Below are 14874 nucleotides of genomic sequence, written 5' to 3'. Positions count from 1 at the left end.
AGTCAATACACTCTCCACCACACATCTATAGATGTGTGCCAAAGTTTCAGGTGTTGTGCCGAATCTTTTCAATTCTGGAGGAAGTCGAGGTGCTGCCATGCTTTCTTCATAATTGCACTTATGTGCTAGGCCAAAGACACAGTCCTATACCTACTTCCTGATGCAGCAGTGAGAACAGAGAATGGCCGAGATGGTGGGTGTCCCCAATGATGTTTTCTCATGGCAGTGCTCCTTGTTGCTCCTGTGTCCAACCCATTCTTTCCATAACACTTTTTTTCAACTCCATCAAGCCTTTCCTTGGTGTTTGAAACCCGGGCTGTTAGTTTCACGAATTACCCTTCTCCCATTCATGTTCTGGCTTCATAACCTTGACACAAAATTAATAATGCAGCAAAAAATATTCCATCTATACATCATGAACACAAGAGATTCAGCAGAACTTGGAAATCGAGAATAACACACACAAAATGCTGGAGGAATTCAGCAGGCCAGGCGGAATCTATGGAAATGGATAAACAGTTAATGTTTTGGACTGAGACGTTTCATTAGGACTGGAAAGGAAGGGCAAACTCACTAGAATAAGAAGGTGGGGGGGAGAAGCTAGAAGGTTATAGGAGCAGCCAGGTGAGGGGGAAGGCTGGTGAGGGGGAAGGCTGGGTGAGGGGAAGGCTGGGCAAGGGGGAAGGCTGGCAAGGGGGAAGGCTGGCGAGGGGGAAGGCTGGTGAGGGGGAAGGCTGGGCGAGGGGGATGGCTGGGTGAGGGGAAAAGCTGGGCGAAGGGGAAGGCTGAGTGACGGGGAAGGCTGGTGAGGGGGAAGGCTGGGCGAGGGGGAAGGCTGGCGAGGGGGAAGGCTGGCGAGGGGGAAGGCTGGTGAGGGGGAAGGCTGGGTGAGGGGAAGGCTGGGTGAGGGGAAGGCTCAGCAAGGGGGAAGGCTGACGAGGGGGAAGGCTGGGCAAGGGGGAAGGCTGGTGAGGGGGAAGGCTGGGCGAGTGGGAAGGCTGGGCGAGGGGAAAGGCTGGCGAGGGGGAAGGCTGAGTGAGGTGGAAGGCTGGCAAGGGGGAAAGCTGGGCAAGGGGGAAGGCTGGGCGAGGGGGAAGGCTGGTGAGTTGGAAGGCTAGGCCAGGGGGAAGGCTGGCCAGGGGGAAGGCTGGCCAGGGGGAAGGCTGAGTGAGGTGGAAGGCAGAGAGAGGGGGTGAACTAAGAAGCTGGGAGGTGACAGGTAGAAAAGGCACAAGGTTGAAGTAGAAAGAATCTGATAGAAGAGGAGAGTGGACCATGGGGGAAAGAGAGGGCGGGGCACCGGAAGGAAGTGATAGGAAGGTGAGGAGAAGAGTGGAGATATTAGTGGAGCCAGAGTAGGGAAGGGGAAGGTATTACTTGAAGTTAGAGAAACCTATGTTCATGCCATCAGGTTGGACCCTACCCAGACGGAGTATGAGATGTAGTTCATCCAGACTGAGACTGGCCTCATCATGGCAGTGGAGGGGACTTTGGACTGACATGTCGGAATGGGATTGCTGATTGGAATTAAGTGGTTGGCCACCAGAAAATCCTACTTTGACTTAAGTGCATTAAAGTTTACTTGTATTTTTATTTTGTAATCCTTTGCGACCACAGACAATCTATTAATTTTGAAAAACATAATTTAAAAAGAAAAGTTTCCTTGACTTATCTCATTTGATCATGTGCATTCTGATGATATGACATTTATGAAAGGTCATGTCATGTACTGCTGCATCAGATCCCGTGACTTTACCCAGATTCTGTTCAGATCAATCAGAAATGTTTTATTGAAGCTTGTCTGACCTACAGAAATGGATTTATTAAGGTTAGACCTGAAGACATTGAAGTAGAATTAGGCCATTCGGCCTGTGAGTCTCCTCCACCATTTGATCATGGCTGATTTATTTTCCTTCAACCCATCCCCTGCCTTCTCCCCATAGCATTTACAAGGGCCAAACAGCTAGAACTACTGCTACATTCCTGCATTTCAATGTTTCACTGATTTCTTATGTTTCATCGTTTTTATTTTTGAAATCTCTCAGATGGAATAGAACTAACTCACTGGTCTAACACTGTTGTAGACCTCTATAATATCATACTTATATCAATCTATAGGAATTAAGGTTATCCAATGCAATAAATCTGAGAAGGCTAATGAACACTAACATTAACAGAGTGCAGCATATGCTCTTAATTGTTGAGAGAACCTGATCAAGACTGAAAATAAATACAAAGAAAAGCAAGAGATTCCTCAAGATATTGGGAGGCGTGTGCTAAAGCTGACATAACTTCATATGCTTGTCTGATCACTCCACTTACATAGTAATTGAGAAAAACTATGAATTATAATAATAAATATATTTTTAAAATAAATTAACGAGGTAGCCGAAAAATAGAGCAAAAAATACAAAAGTGAGGTAGTGTACATGGGTTCAATGTCTATTGAGAAGTCTGATGGCACAGGGGAGAAGTTTTTCCTGAAACATTGAGTGTTTATCTTCAGGTTCCTGTACCTCTCCCTGATGGTAGTACTGAGAAGAGGGCATGTTCTGCGAAGGTATAACAGCAACCACTAAGAAACACACTGAACAATTACATGCAACACACACAAAATGCTGGTAGAACACAACAGGCCTGGCACCATCTATAGGAAGAGGTACAGCCGATGTTTCGGGCCGAGACCCTTCGTCAGAACTAACTGAAAGAAGAGGTAGTAAGAGATTTGAAAGTGGGAGGGGGAGGGGGAGATCCAAAATGATAGGAGAAGACAGGAGGGGGAGGAATGAAGCTAAGAGCTAGAAAGTTGATTGGCAAAAGGGGAAACAAAGCTGGAGACATGGGAGAAAGAAAGGGGGAAGGGAGCACCAGAGGAAGATGGAGAACAGACAAGAAGTGATTGTGAGAGGGAAAGAGAGAGAGAAAAAAGGGGAGTTGAACAATAAATGAATAAATAAATAAATAAAATAGGGGACTGGGTAAGAAGGGGAGGAAGGGCATTAGTAGAAGTTAGAGAAATCAATGTTCATGCCATCAAGTTGGAGGCTATCCAGTCGGAACACTTGAATCTTAGTCTATTATAAACCAAGTCCACCTGTACATACACAGGTATACCTCATTGTATATAGCTCACGATTATTTGCACTATTGTTTTGTTTGCTTTTTGATTCTGTACAGCGAGCGCTCAGGGAAACCGGCATCGAATTCCCTGTATGTGTCCACATACTTGGCGATAATAAAGGATTCTGATTCTGAATATAAGGTGTTGTTCCTCCAACCTGAGTGTGGCTTCATCTTTACAGATGATCTGATCGGATCATTTCCCCCTTTCAAATCTCTTACTATCTCTTCTTTCAGTTAGTCCTGACGAAGGGTCTCGGCTTGAAACGTCGACTGTACCTCTTCCTATAGATGCTGCCTGGCCTGCTGTGTCCACCAGCATTTTGTGTGTATTGCTTGAATTTCTGGCATCTGCAGATTTCTTCGTGTTTGCAAACAATTACATGCACATAGTTTGTCCATTCCATCACTTCTTCTGGAACATAGACCACCAACAGAAGCTCAGCAGAGTCCAGAGTCCTGGGTCAGACTTTCACGTTGACCCCAGACGTAGCCCATCTTCCTGGGGTAAGTTTCTAGGTCACATCACCAGGTGTTCTTTGGCTGGCCTCTCTTGTCCCAGTGGCGGTGATCCTGGATGAAAGAAGAATAACTAGCTTCCACAGACTTTGCAGCACCCAGTGACCCTGTGATCTCTGTCTTTGAGGCTGAATCAGGCTGTCGTTCAAGATGGTGAACCCTCGAATGGCGACAGGCCCCGATAAAGTACCTCGTGGGGCTCTGAAACCCTGCGCCAACCAACTGGCTGAGGTGTCAGAGATATTTTCAATCTCTCATCACTGTAGTCATAAGGTCCCACCTGCTTCAAAAGGGCAACAGTTATACCCAGTGCCCAGGAAGATCAGGGTACACTGCCTTAACGACTATCATCAAGTGCCACTCATACCTATAGTGATGAAGTGCTTTGAGAGGTAGTTACACACGCAACACAGACCTGAACTCACTGCAATTTGTCTATTGTCATGATAGGTCTATAGTGGATGTAATCTCATTGGCTCTTCACATGGCCTTGGATCACCTGGACAACACAAATACCTTTGTCAGCATGCTATTTATTGACTATAGCCAAGCATTTAACATAATCATTCTTACAGTGCTGATTGAAAAGCTGCAGAACCTGGGTGTCGGTACCTCCATCTGCAACTGGATCCTTGACTTCCTAACTGGAAGGCTACAATGTGTGCAGGTTGGAATTAACCTCTCCATCTCGCTGACGATCAACACGGGCACACCTCAGGGATGTGTGCTTAGCTCACTGCTCTACTCTTTCTACATCCATGGCTGTGTGGTTAGCTACAGCTCAAATGACATCTGCAAATTGTTGGCAAAATTTCAGATGGTGATAAGAGGGCGTACAGGAGTGAGATATATCACCTAGTTGAGTGATGTCGAAGCAACAACATTGCACTCAATGTCAGTAAGAATGAAGAGCTGATAGTGGACTTCAGGAAGGGTAAGATGAAGGAACATGAACCAATCTTCATAAAGGGTTCAAAAGTGGGAAGAGTGAGTAATTTCAAGTTCCTGGGTGTCAATATCTCTGAGGATCTAATCTGGACCCAATAAATAAATGCAGCTACAAAGGCACGACAGCAGCTATAGTTCATTAGGAAATTGAGGAGATTTGGTATGTCACCAAAACCACTCACAAATTTCTACAGATGTATCGTGTAGGTCATTCTAACTGTCTTCATCAACACCTGGTATGGGGCGGGAGGCTACTGCACAGGATTGAACTAAACTGCAGAGAGTTCTAAACTTAGTCAGCTCCATCATGGCACTAGCCTTCATAGTATCCAGGACATCATCAAGGAGCAATGCCTCAAAAAGGCAGCACTCATCATTAAGGTCTCCCACCACCCAGGTCATGCGTTGTTCCCATTGCTACCATCAGGGAGGAGATACAGAAGCTTGAAGGCACACACTCAATGATTCAGGAATAGCTTTTTCCCCTCTGCCACCAGATTTCTGAACGGATATTGAACCCATGAACACTACCACACTACATTTTTACTTCTATCTTTGCATTGTCCGCGCATCCAGAGTTTCGAGCTGCTTTTGAGGAAGTGCGTGGCAGCATTGGGCTGGATACCGAATTTAAATGAGGGACTGTGTGGTTCACCCAGTCGAAGCCAATGGTGGTGTGGCCCGGGGAAGTAGCGAGAGTGATGGGGACCCCCAAGTTTCCTGGAGTGCCTGAGGGCAAAGTCCTCTAAGTGAACGCTCCAGAAGACCACGAGGGGGAGTCGAGATTTCCTGCTGGGCTACTGGTGAGGCCCGAGAGGGCAGAAGCACTCAATTGCACAGGGGAGCAGGACGGCAGTGATCATCAGGAACCCTACAAATAGGGAGGTCACCTTCAAGCGAGAGAGGCCCCTGGCACATTTTTTCCCGGTGACAGTAATGTCTAGTGCCCACGTGAGGCCCGCTGGGGAGAAACTAATGGAAAAGGGGGAAAAGTTGACCGCTGAGGACACCCCGTTTAGAGAGAGGTCATGGCGACTGGCCCCGGTAGATGTGGAAGACTTTCGGCAGCAGTTGTGTAAGTTGAAGGAAGCTGAGATCATCACTGAGCCCCGAAGCCCCTGTGCTTCCCCAATAGTGGTGGCCCGGAAGAAGAACGGGAAGGTACGCATGTGTGTGGACTATAGAACTCTGAACAGATGCACCATCCCTGACCAGTATATGGTTGTGAGGGTGGAAGACACACTGGACTGTCTGAGTGGTGCGAAGTGGTTCAGTGTGCTGGATTTGAGGAGTGGATATTGCCAGATCCTGATGAGTGATGCCGACAAAGAGAAGACACCATTTATATGTCCCCTGGGATTCTTCCAGTTTGAAAGGATGCCCCAGGGCAAATCGGGAGCCCCTGCAACCTTCCAGTGGATCATGGAGAAGCCGGTGGGGGATATGGACTCGCTTGAGGTGTTGGTGTATTTCGATGACCTCATAGTATTTGGATCCACCTTGAAAGACCATGAAGCGAGGCTACTGAAGGTGCTCAGCCGCCTGAAAGCTGAAGGGTTAAAACTTTCCCTGGACAAGTGCCAGGTCTGCCAAAGACCCCAGACTGTGAGCCTGGGGTTCTGCGGGTATTATCCGAGATTCATGAAGGGCTACGCCAAAGTGAGTCAACCCTTGAACCAGCTTCTATGTGGTTACCCTCCCTTGGAGGACAGAGGTGGGATGTAAAATGTGAGGAAGCTTTTCAGTCACTGAAGGAGTTGCTGACCCAGGTGCCGGTGCTGGCTTTTGTGGACCCCCGATTGCCGTATGTACTACACACAGATGCCAGCCAAGAAGGTTTAGGGGGCGTCCTGTATCAGGATCAGGGCACTGGGTTGAGGCCTGTGGCGTTTGTCAGCCAGAGTTTGTCGTCTTCTGAGAGAAGTTATCCCACGCACAAGCTGGAATTCCTGGCGTTGAAATGGGCAGTGGTGGATAAGCTGAGTGATTATCTCTACAGGGCCAAGTTTGAGGTGAGGACGGACAACAACCCGCTAACTCAGATCCTGACCTCAGCAAAACTAGATGCCACAGTTCATGGGTGGTTGGCAGCGTTGTCTGCCTATGATTTCAGACTGAAGTACCGGCCGGGGAGCCGGAACATTGATGCGGATGTTTTGCCCCGACGGGTGCATGAGGGGCTGGACATGGACGAGGAGTGGGAGAGCATTCTTGCCCCTGGGGTGAAGGCCATGTGTCAGTTTGCCATCACCGTGAAGGCAGAGGAAAAGGATAGGAATACTGATTCGGAGAATGATGAGCTGGATGTGTGGTACATGCTGCCTTTCGCTAACTTCCCATTGATTGAGGAACAGGCTCCTGGCCCTTCTCCCACTGAGTCAGGTGAGGTGGGGGGGCTATCTATGGGCAGCCTGGGTTACAGCAGGACCCTGAAGGAGAGGAAGCGGGGCCTGGACACAGGACAGGGGGCATGAGTAATAGATTGAGAGAGGATTCGCCAAGCAGACCCGAAGTATCCCCAGTAGCGTCTGAGCCTGAGCAGTTAGGTGAGGAGGTACGGAAGTCTCAGAGAATTAGGAAACCTCCAGATAGGTTGGCCTATGTAACACTTGGGGAACAGGAAGTGATCTCTACTGTTTTGGGGAGCTATGTCACTGCCTTTTGCACCTGGACTGGGCTTTGTGATTTGCCGGAATGGTTGGTGAATTATCTCAACGTCATGAGGACATGACTAATTTTGGTGGGGAGAGAATGTAATGGCTTCTTTGTAATGTTTTACTGCTAAGGTAATGGTTTCCCTGTAGCAGAAATGTTTGGGTTATGATTGGAAGTAATTACACATGTTAACCAATCAGGATTCTGTTGCACTGTCTGGTGATTCTGGAATTTCGCGGGCTTTTGCGAGAGGGAGAGAGAGGGATGAAGAGAGAAGACATAAATGGAGAGGTTCGGTAGGCCGCCAGATGGAGTGGACTCCGAGCAGGGGTCCGAAGGTCGGCGACACTCGGAGGAGATCGAGTGGTGGAAGGAAGACTACTGAGTGAGCTCCAATGATTGTGCACAGACTGTTTAATAAGACTGGCACCCCTTTTCTTTTATATTTTGTTTCTCTACTAACCACATAGTCAAAGTAAGAGTTATAAAGCTTAATCATTTAATCGCATATTGTGCACTGTTTGTTATTTCAGGGTACTGATTTCTAACAGGGGACACATCGCGCAGCATCCACACAAATGAGATTTCTTAAGTTTGGCTGGGTAGGGGGTTATCACCCCCGAGATCAAGCTGCTAGGTGAAGCAAGTGTTACATATATATTTACTATAGTTCACAATTTTGTTTCTATTATTATATAGTGTATGGTACCGCTGCCATGAAGACAACAAATTTCATGACATATAAGACCAGAAGACCATAAGACAGAGCAGCAGAATTAGGCCATTTCATCGTGGCTGATCCAATTCTCCCTCTCAGCCCCAATCTCTTGCCTTCTTCCCGTATTCCTTCATGCCCTGACCAATTAAAAATCTACCAACTTCTGCCTTAAATATATGTAAAGACTTGACCTCCACAGCTGCCTGTGGCAACGAATTCCACAGATTTATTAGTCTCTGGCTAAAGAAATTCCTCATTATCTCCATTTTAAGAGGACTCCTGTCTGTTCTGAGGCTATGTCCTCTGGTCTTAGATTCTCCCACCGTAGGAAACATCCTCTCCACATCCACTCTGGCGAGGCCTCTCAACATTTGGTCGGTTTCAATGAGGTCATACCTCATTCTTCTGAATTTCTAGAGCCATCAAATGACAAATGCTCCTCATGTGGCAAGCCATTCAATCCTGGAATTATTTTCATGAACCTCCTTTGAACCCTCTCCAGTGTCAGCTCATCCTTTCTGAGATAAGGGACCCAAAAGTGCTCACAATACTCCAAGTGAGGACTCACCAGTGCTTTATAAAGCTTCAACATTACATCCTTGCTTTAATATTCTCATCCTTTTAAAATGAATGCTAACATCGAATTTGCTTTCCACACCCCGCGACTCAACCTACAAGTTAACCTTTAGGGAATCCTGCACAAGGACTCCCAAGCTCCTTCGTGGATCAGATTTCTAAATTTTCATTCTGGTCCTGGACTCATTTCATAATTTACTGGCATAAATTACATATTACTATTTAACTATTTATGGTTCTATTACTATTTATTATTTATGGTGCAACTGTAACGAAAACCAATTTCCCCCGGGATCAATAAAGTATGACTATGACTATGACTATGACTAGAAAATAGTCAACCCTTTCATTTCTTTTACCAAAGTGCATGACCATACACTTCCCGACACTGTATTCCATCTGCTACTTCTTTGCCCATTCTATTAATCTGTCTAAGTCCTTTTGCAGCCTCCCTGTTTCCTCACCACTACCCGTCCCTGCAGCTATCTTCATATCAACGACAAACTTTGCCGCAATGTCATCAATTCTGTCATCCAAATCACTGACATAAAACGTAAAAGAAGCAGTCTGAGCACCGACCTCTACGGAACACTACTCCTCAATGGCAGCCAATTAGAAAAGGCTCCCTTTATTCCAGCTCTTTGCCTCTTGCCATCAGCCAATGCTTATCCATTCTAGTATTTTTCCTGTAATACCATGGGCTCTTATCTTGCTGAGGGGTCGCATGTTTTGCACTTGTCAAAGGCTTTCTGAAAATCCAAGTACACAACATTCACCTATTCTCTTTTGTCTATCCTCCTTGTTATTTCCTCAAAGAATTCCCAAAGATTCGTCAGGCAAGATTTTCCCTTAAGGAAGTGTGGTAAACCATATATATGTTGTAACTGGGTTAAATGTCTGGACACGCCCCTCTGCTGACTGCGCCTGTGGCTCCTCCCACAGATTCCTACACTCAGCATGGAGGTCGTATTGTACAGCGAATAAAAGCCTTTCAGTATTTTACCCAACTTCAGTCTTTTGGAGTTATTGAAGGCGCTTCAATTTTACTCGCTGTAGATTTTAAAGCATGGAACATGCTCTGAGACCCGACAAGTTAGACCTCGATCCGCAAACACCTGAAGCTGGAAACGTTTTCGAACTCTGGCTGGCCTGCTTCGAAGCATACCTAGAGGAGATTAAAGCGACCAACCTCGTAGCGAAGCGCAGAGCTCTACTCTTCAGGGTCAGTCCACGGGTCTATTCACTGATCAGAGACCAGCCGAGCTACGATGGTGTGATGAGCGCCCTCAAAGGACAATACCTGCGGCTGGTAAACAGCGTCTATGCGCGGCATTGCTTAGCAACACGGCAACAGTGGCCCGGGGAATCAAGTGCTGAGTTCGTCCGAGTCCTACAGACACTCGTGCGAGCCTGCAATAGCCAAGAACTGACGGTAGCACTCCTAGTGAGAGATGCCTTCGTCATGGGGACTAGGTCAGTGTATGTGCGCCAGCGGCTGCTGGAGAAAGCTGCTCTTACCTTACGTTCGGTGATCGAGCTGGCCGACACGCTGGAGGCCGCTCTGCACAACTCTGAGGCTCTCCAGGCACGCGATCCCCCGATGGCCTCGTGGGCGCCGCAGACCCCGCAATCCGCCGGCGAATCGATCACGGCTGCCACCAGTCGCAAGTCCACGAAGTATCACTTCTGCGGACTCAAGAAGCACCCCCAGAAATGCTGCTCAGCCTGTCAAGCTACCTGCTCCAGCTGCGGAAAGAAGAGCCTCTTCAACAAGGTCTGTAAGTCCAAACCGCGAGCGGGATCGAGCAACTCCGTGTGAGAAACATGAGGGTCACCATCTTGCCTGCTGCCATCTTCCCTGCACGCCGCCACCACGTGCGAGACATGGGGGCCACCATCTTCCCTGCACGTCGCCACCACGTGCGAGACATGGGGGCCGCCATCTTCCCTGCACACCGCCACCACATGCGAGACATGGGGGCCGCCACCTTGGTCGGCGCCGCCTCCCACCGCCTACAACCAACGGGTACTCACGGGGCACCCCACCGCGCCGGACCACGACAGCGACCCCACCCTGGCTTCCGTGACCCTCAACCAAAGTGCTCCCCACCAGCTCGCAAGGTCAATGATGGACATCCTGGTGGAGGGGCACAGGGCAAGCTGCCTGTTTGACACAGGCAGCACGGAGAGTTTTATCCACCCGGACACGGTGCAGCATAGCGGACTCGTTATATGGCCAGTAAGTCAGAGGGTCACCATGGCTTTCGGGTCGCATACAACAGACATCCCGGGGGGTTGTGTAGCGACACTAGTGGTGCAGGGCACAGAATATCGGGACTTTACGTTACTGGTCTTGCCTCAACTGTGTGCCCCTGTGCTGTTGGGGTTGGACTTCCAGAGCCACCTGGAGAGCGTGACAATGAAGTATGATGGGCCCCTCCCGCCAATTACTGTTATAAATCCCCTGTTTTGTAGAGATATGTCACGTACCCCGCTACTGACCACACACACACACACACACCGACCCGCGCATCCCACCCAACATCATGCCAACTGCCACACTACCGACACCACTTGCGGCCTCTCCACCCTCAAGATCCCTCCCCCACCGCTGTTCGCCAGCCTGACCCCCGAATGTAAACCTGTGGCAACTAAAAGCAGGAGGTACAGTGTGGGGGACAGAGCTTTCATTAAGTCGGAGGTGCAGCGACAGCTCAGGGCGGGGGTCATTGAGGCAAGCACAAGTCCTTGGAGGGCGCAGGTGGTGATTGTTCGGAACGGGGAGAAGAATAGGATGGTCGTGGACTATAGCCAGACCATCAATAGGTTCACGCAGCTCGATGCGTACCCTCTACCCCGCATCGCGGATATGGTCAATCAGATAGCACAGTACAAGGTGTACTCGACCATAGACCTAAAATCCGCTTACCATCAGCTCCCCATCCGCCGGGAGGACCGCCCTTACAGTGCCTTCGAGGCGGACGGCAGGCTTTATCAATTCCTGCGCGTCCCCTTTGGTGTCACGAATGGTGTATCTGTCTTCCAGAGGGCATTGGACCGGATGGTGGACCAGTGCCAACTGAAAGCCACGTTCCCATACCTGGATAACATCACCATCTGCGGTCACGACCGGCAGGATCACGATAACAACCTCCAAAAATTTCTCCAAGCGGCCAAATCTTTCAACCTCACCTATAACAAGGACAAGTGTGTATTTGGGACCACCCAACTTGCTATCCTTGGGTGTGTCGTGGAGAATGGAGTCATTGGCCCTGACCCCGACTGTATGCACCCCCTGTTGGAACTCCCTCTTCCCAACACCCTCAGAGTCCTCAAAATGTGCCTGGGCTTCTTTTCATATTACGCTCAATGGGTCTCTAACTATGCAGACAAGACCCGCCTCCTGGTCAAGTCCACCATGTTCCCACCTCTGCCGAGGCCCACGCAGCCTTCAGCCGCATAAGAAGGGACATTGCCGAAGCAGCAATGCATGAGGTGGATGAGGCCATTCCCTTCCAAGTAGAGAGTGACGCCTCCGACTTTGCGCTGGCTGCTACCCTCAACCAGGCAGGAAGACCAGTGGCGTTCTTCTTCCATACCCTTCAAGGCCCTGAAATTTGGCACTCCGCGGTGGAGAAAGAGGCCCAGGTCATAGTGGAAGCTATTAGGCACTGGATGCACTATCTCGCCGGCAAAAGGTTCACCCTGCTAACTGACCAGCACTCAGTCGCATTCATGTTTAATAACCAACAGCAGGGCAAAATCAGAAATGATAAAATAATGAGGTGGAGAATCGAACTCTCCACCTACAACTATGACATCATGTACAGGCCTGGGAAGCTCGACGAGCCCTCCGATGCCCTATCCCGGGGAACATGCGCCAGCGCGCAGATTGACCGGCTATACGCCCTACATGTAGACCTTTGCCACCCGGGGGGTCACATGGCTTTTCCACTTCGTGAAAGCCCGGAACCTGCCTTACTCCCTTGAGGAGATCAGGATGATGACCAGGGACTGCCAAGTCTGCGACCCAAAAAGGCACAACTAATCAAGGCCACCCGCCCCTTTGAGCGACTGAGTGTTGACTTTAAGGGCCCCCTTCCCTCCACCGACCGCAATGTGTACTTTCTTAACGTAATTGACGAGTACTCGCGGTTCCCCTTCGCCATCCCCTGCCCCGACACCACTACCACGTCAGTTATAAAAGCCCTGCGCAAGCTCTTCACTCTGTTCGGATACCCATGCTATATCCACAGTGACAGAGGGTCCTCGTTTATGAGTGACGAGCTGCGCCAATATCTACTGGCTAGAGGAATTGCAACCAGTAGGACCACGAGCTATAATCCCCGGGGGAATGGACAGGTAGAGAAGGAGAATGGCACAGTGTGGAAAGCCACACTCTTAGCCCACAGGCCAAAGGGACTGCCGGTCTCCCGCTGCCAGGAGGTCCTTCCCAAGGCACTCCACTCCATCCGCTCCCTGTTATGCACAGCCACCAATGTCACCCCTCATGAGCGACTCTTTTCTTTTCCCAGAAAGTCGACCACTGCAACCACCCTACCATCTTGGCTGATGTCCCCGGGGCCAGTGCTGCTCCGGAAACGTGCGAGGAGTAATAAATACTCGAGAGGGTTCACTTACTTCATGCGAACCCCTAGTATGCCTATGTGGTTTTACCTGATGGGCAGGAAGACACGGTCTCCATCCGCGACCTGGCGCCCGCAGGACTACTGGGCCCCTACCCTGAACACTCCGTGGTGACTATTAACCCCATACCCACTGATACATATACCCACGAGACACCGCGCACTCCAAGCCCTACACAGACACCACACGACATTTCCATACCGGGCGCGACGCACATGCACGAGGGATTACCGATGCCTAACGTGCTGGCACCTGAAGTCAGGCTGGAGCCAGCACAACCGCCATCGCCGGTGCTACGTAGATCACAGCGACGGACTCAACCGCCTGATAGACTTGACCTGTAAATATACTTGTTTTAAATATTGTCAGTCACTTCATCCTGCGGGACTCTTTTTTAAAAAAAAGGAGGGGTGAATGTGGTAAACCATGTATATGTTGTAACTGGGTTACCTGTCTGGACACGTCCCTCTGCTGACTGCCCCTGTGGCTCCTCCCACAGACCCCTGAATAAAGGTGATTTCACCCTGCCCCTCCCCCTCAGTCCAGGGGCAGACACTCACCATGGAGGTCGTATTGTACAACGAATAAAAGCCTTTCAGTATTTACCCAACTTCAGTCTTTTCGAGTTATTGAAGCTGCTTCAGGAAGCAAAGCTGATTTTGGCTCATTTTATCATGTGCCTCTAAGTACCCCAAAATTTATCCTTAATCATCGACTCCAACATCTTCTCCTCCACTGAGGTCCAGCTAACTGGCCTATAATTTCTTTTTTCTACCCGCTTCTCTTCTTGAATGATTTCCTCCGGAACCATGTCAGAATCTTGTGATTTTTGAAAGATCTTTACTAATGATTCGACAATCTCTTCAGCTACAACTTTCAGAACCTTGAAAGATATCCAGATGGCTTATCTACGTTCAGACCTTTCAGCTTTCTGAGCATCTTCTCCCTAGTAATAGTGACTGGACTTTCTTTTATCCCTGACTCTCAAACATCTGGCAGAAGGACTCAGACAGATTAAGAGGATGGGCAAAGAAGTGCCAGATGGAATAGATAGTAGGGAAGTGTATGGCCATGCACTTCAGTAGAAGGAACAAAAGCATAGACTATTTTCTAAATGCAGAAAAAAATTCAAAAATTCAGAGATGCAAAGAATCTTGGGAGTCTTGTGCAGAACACCCTAAAGGTTAACTTGCAGGTTGAGTTGGTGGTGAGCAAGGTAAATACGATGTTAGCATTCGTTTCAAGAGGATTAAAAGATAAAACAAGGATGTAATGCTGGGGTATATGGGGTGTCAGGGAGGGGTAGCACCTCTGGTGGGGGAACATGTCGCGTCCTTTTCAGGGCAGTTAGTCCACCTTTGGTCCCCACCTGGCACTCAGCTCTCACCTGTGGCTCCCCGTAGCTGTTTGCATGCGACAGCAGCCACAGCCCCGGACAATGGCTTCGACAAGCCGGCTAAACCAGGTGAGGGTAGCCGACGGGTCTCAAACCCTCGGTGAAGTAGGGAGTTGTCTATCCCAGCATGTGAAGACAGACTCCGGCGGATTGAGCGGACGAGACCAATGGAAGGTCCAACGGTCAAGAAGGCGGTCTCTGCAAGCGTCGTGGAACATGTAGAGCAGGACAAGACACAGAAGATGTCCTGGTCATCCACTGCGCCTAGTCCCATCTCCAGCCGTCTAGGCTCTGT

The sequence above is a fragment of the Mobula birostris genome, chromosome 10, assembly GCF_030028105.1.
Source record: "Mobula birostris isolate sMobBir1 chromosome 10, sMobBir1.hap1, whole genome shotgun sequence".
NCBI classification, from domain to species: Eukaryota; Metazoa; Chordata; class Chondrichthyes; order Myliobatiformes; family Myliobatidae; genus Mobula; species Mobula birostris.
Note: the sequence above shows the minus strand (reverse complement) of the source record.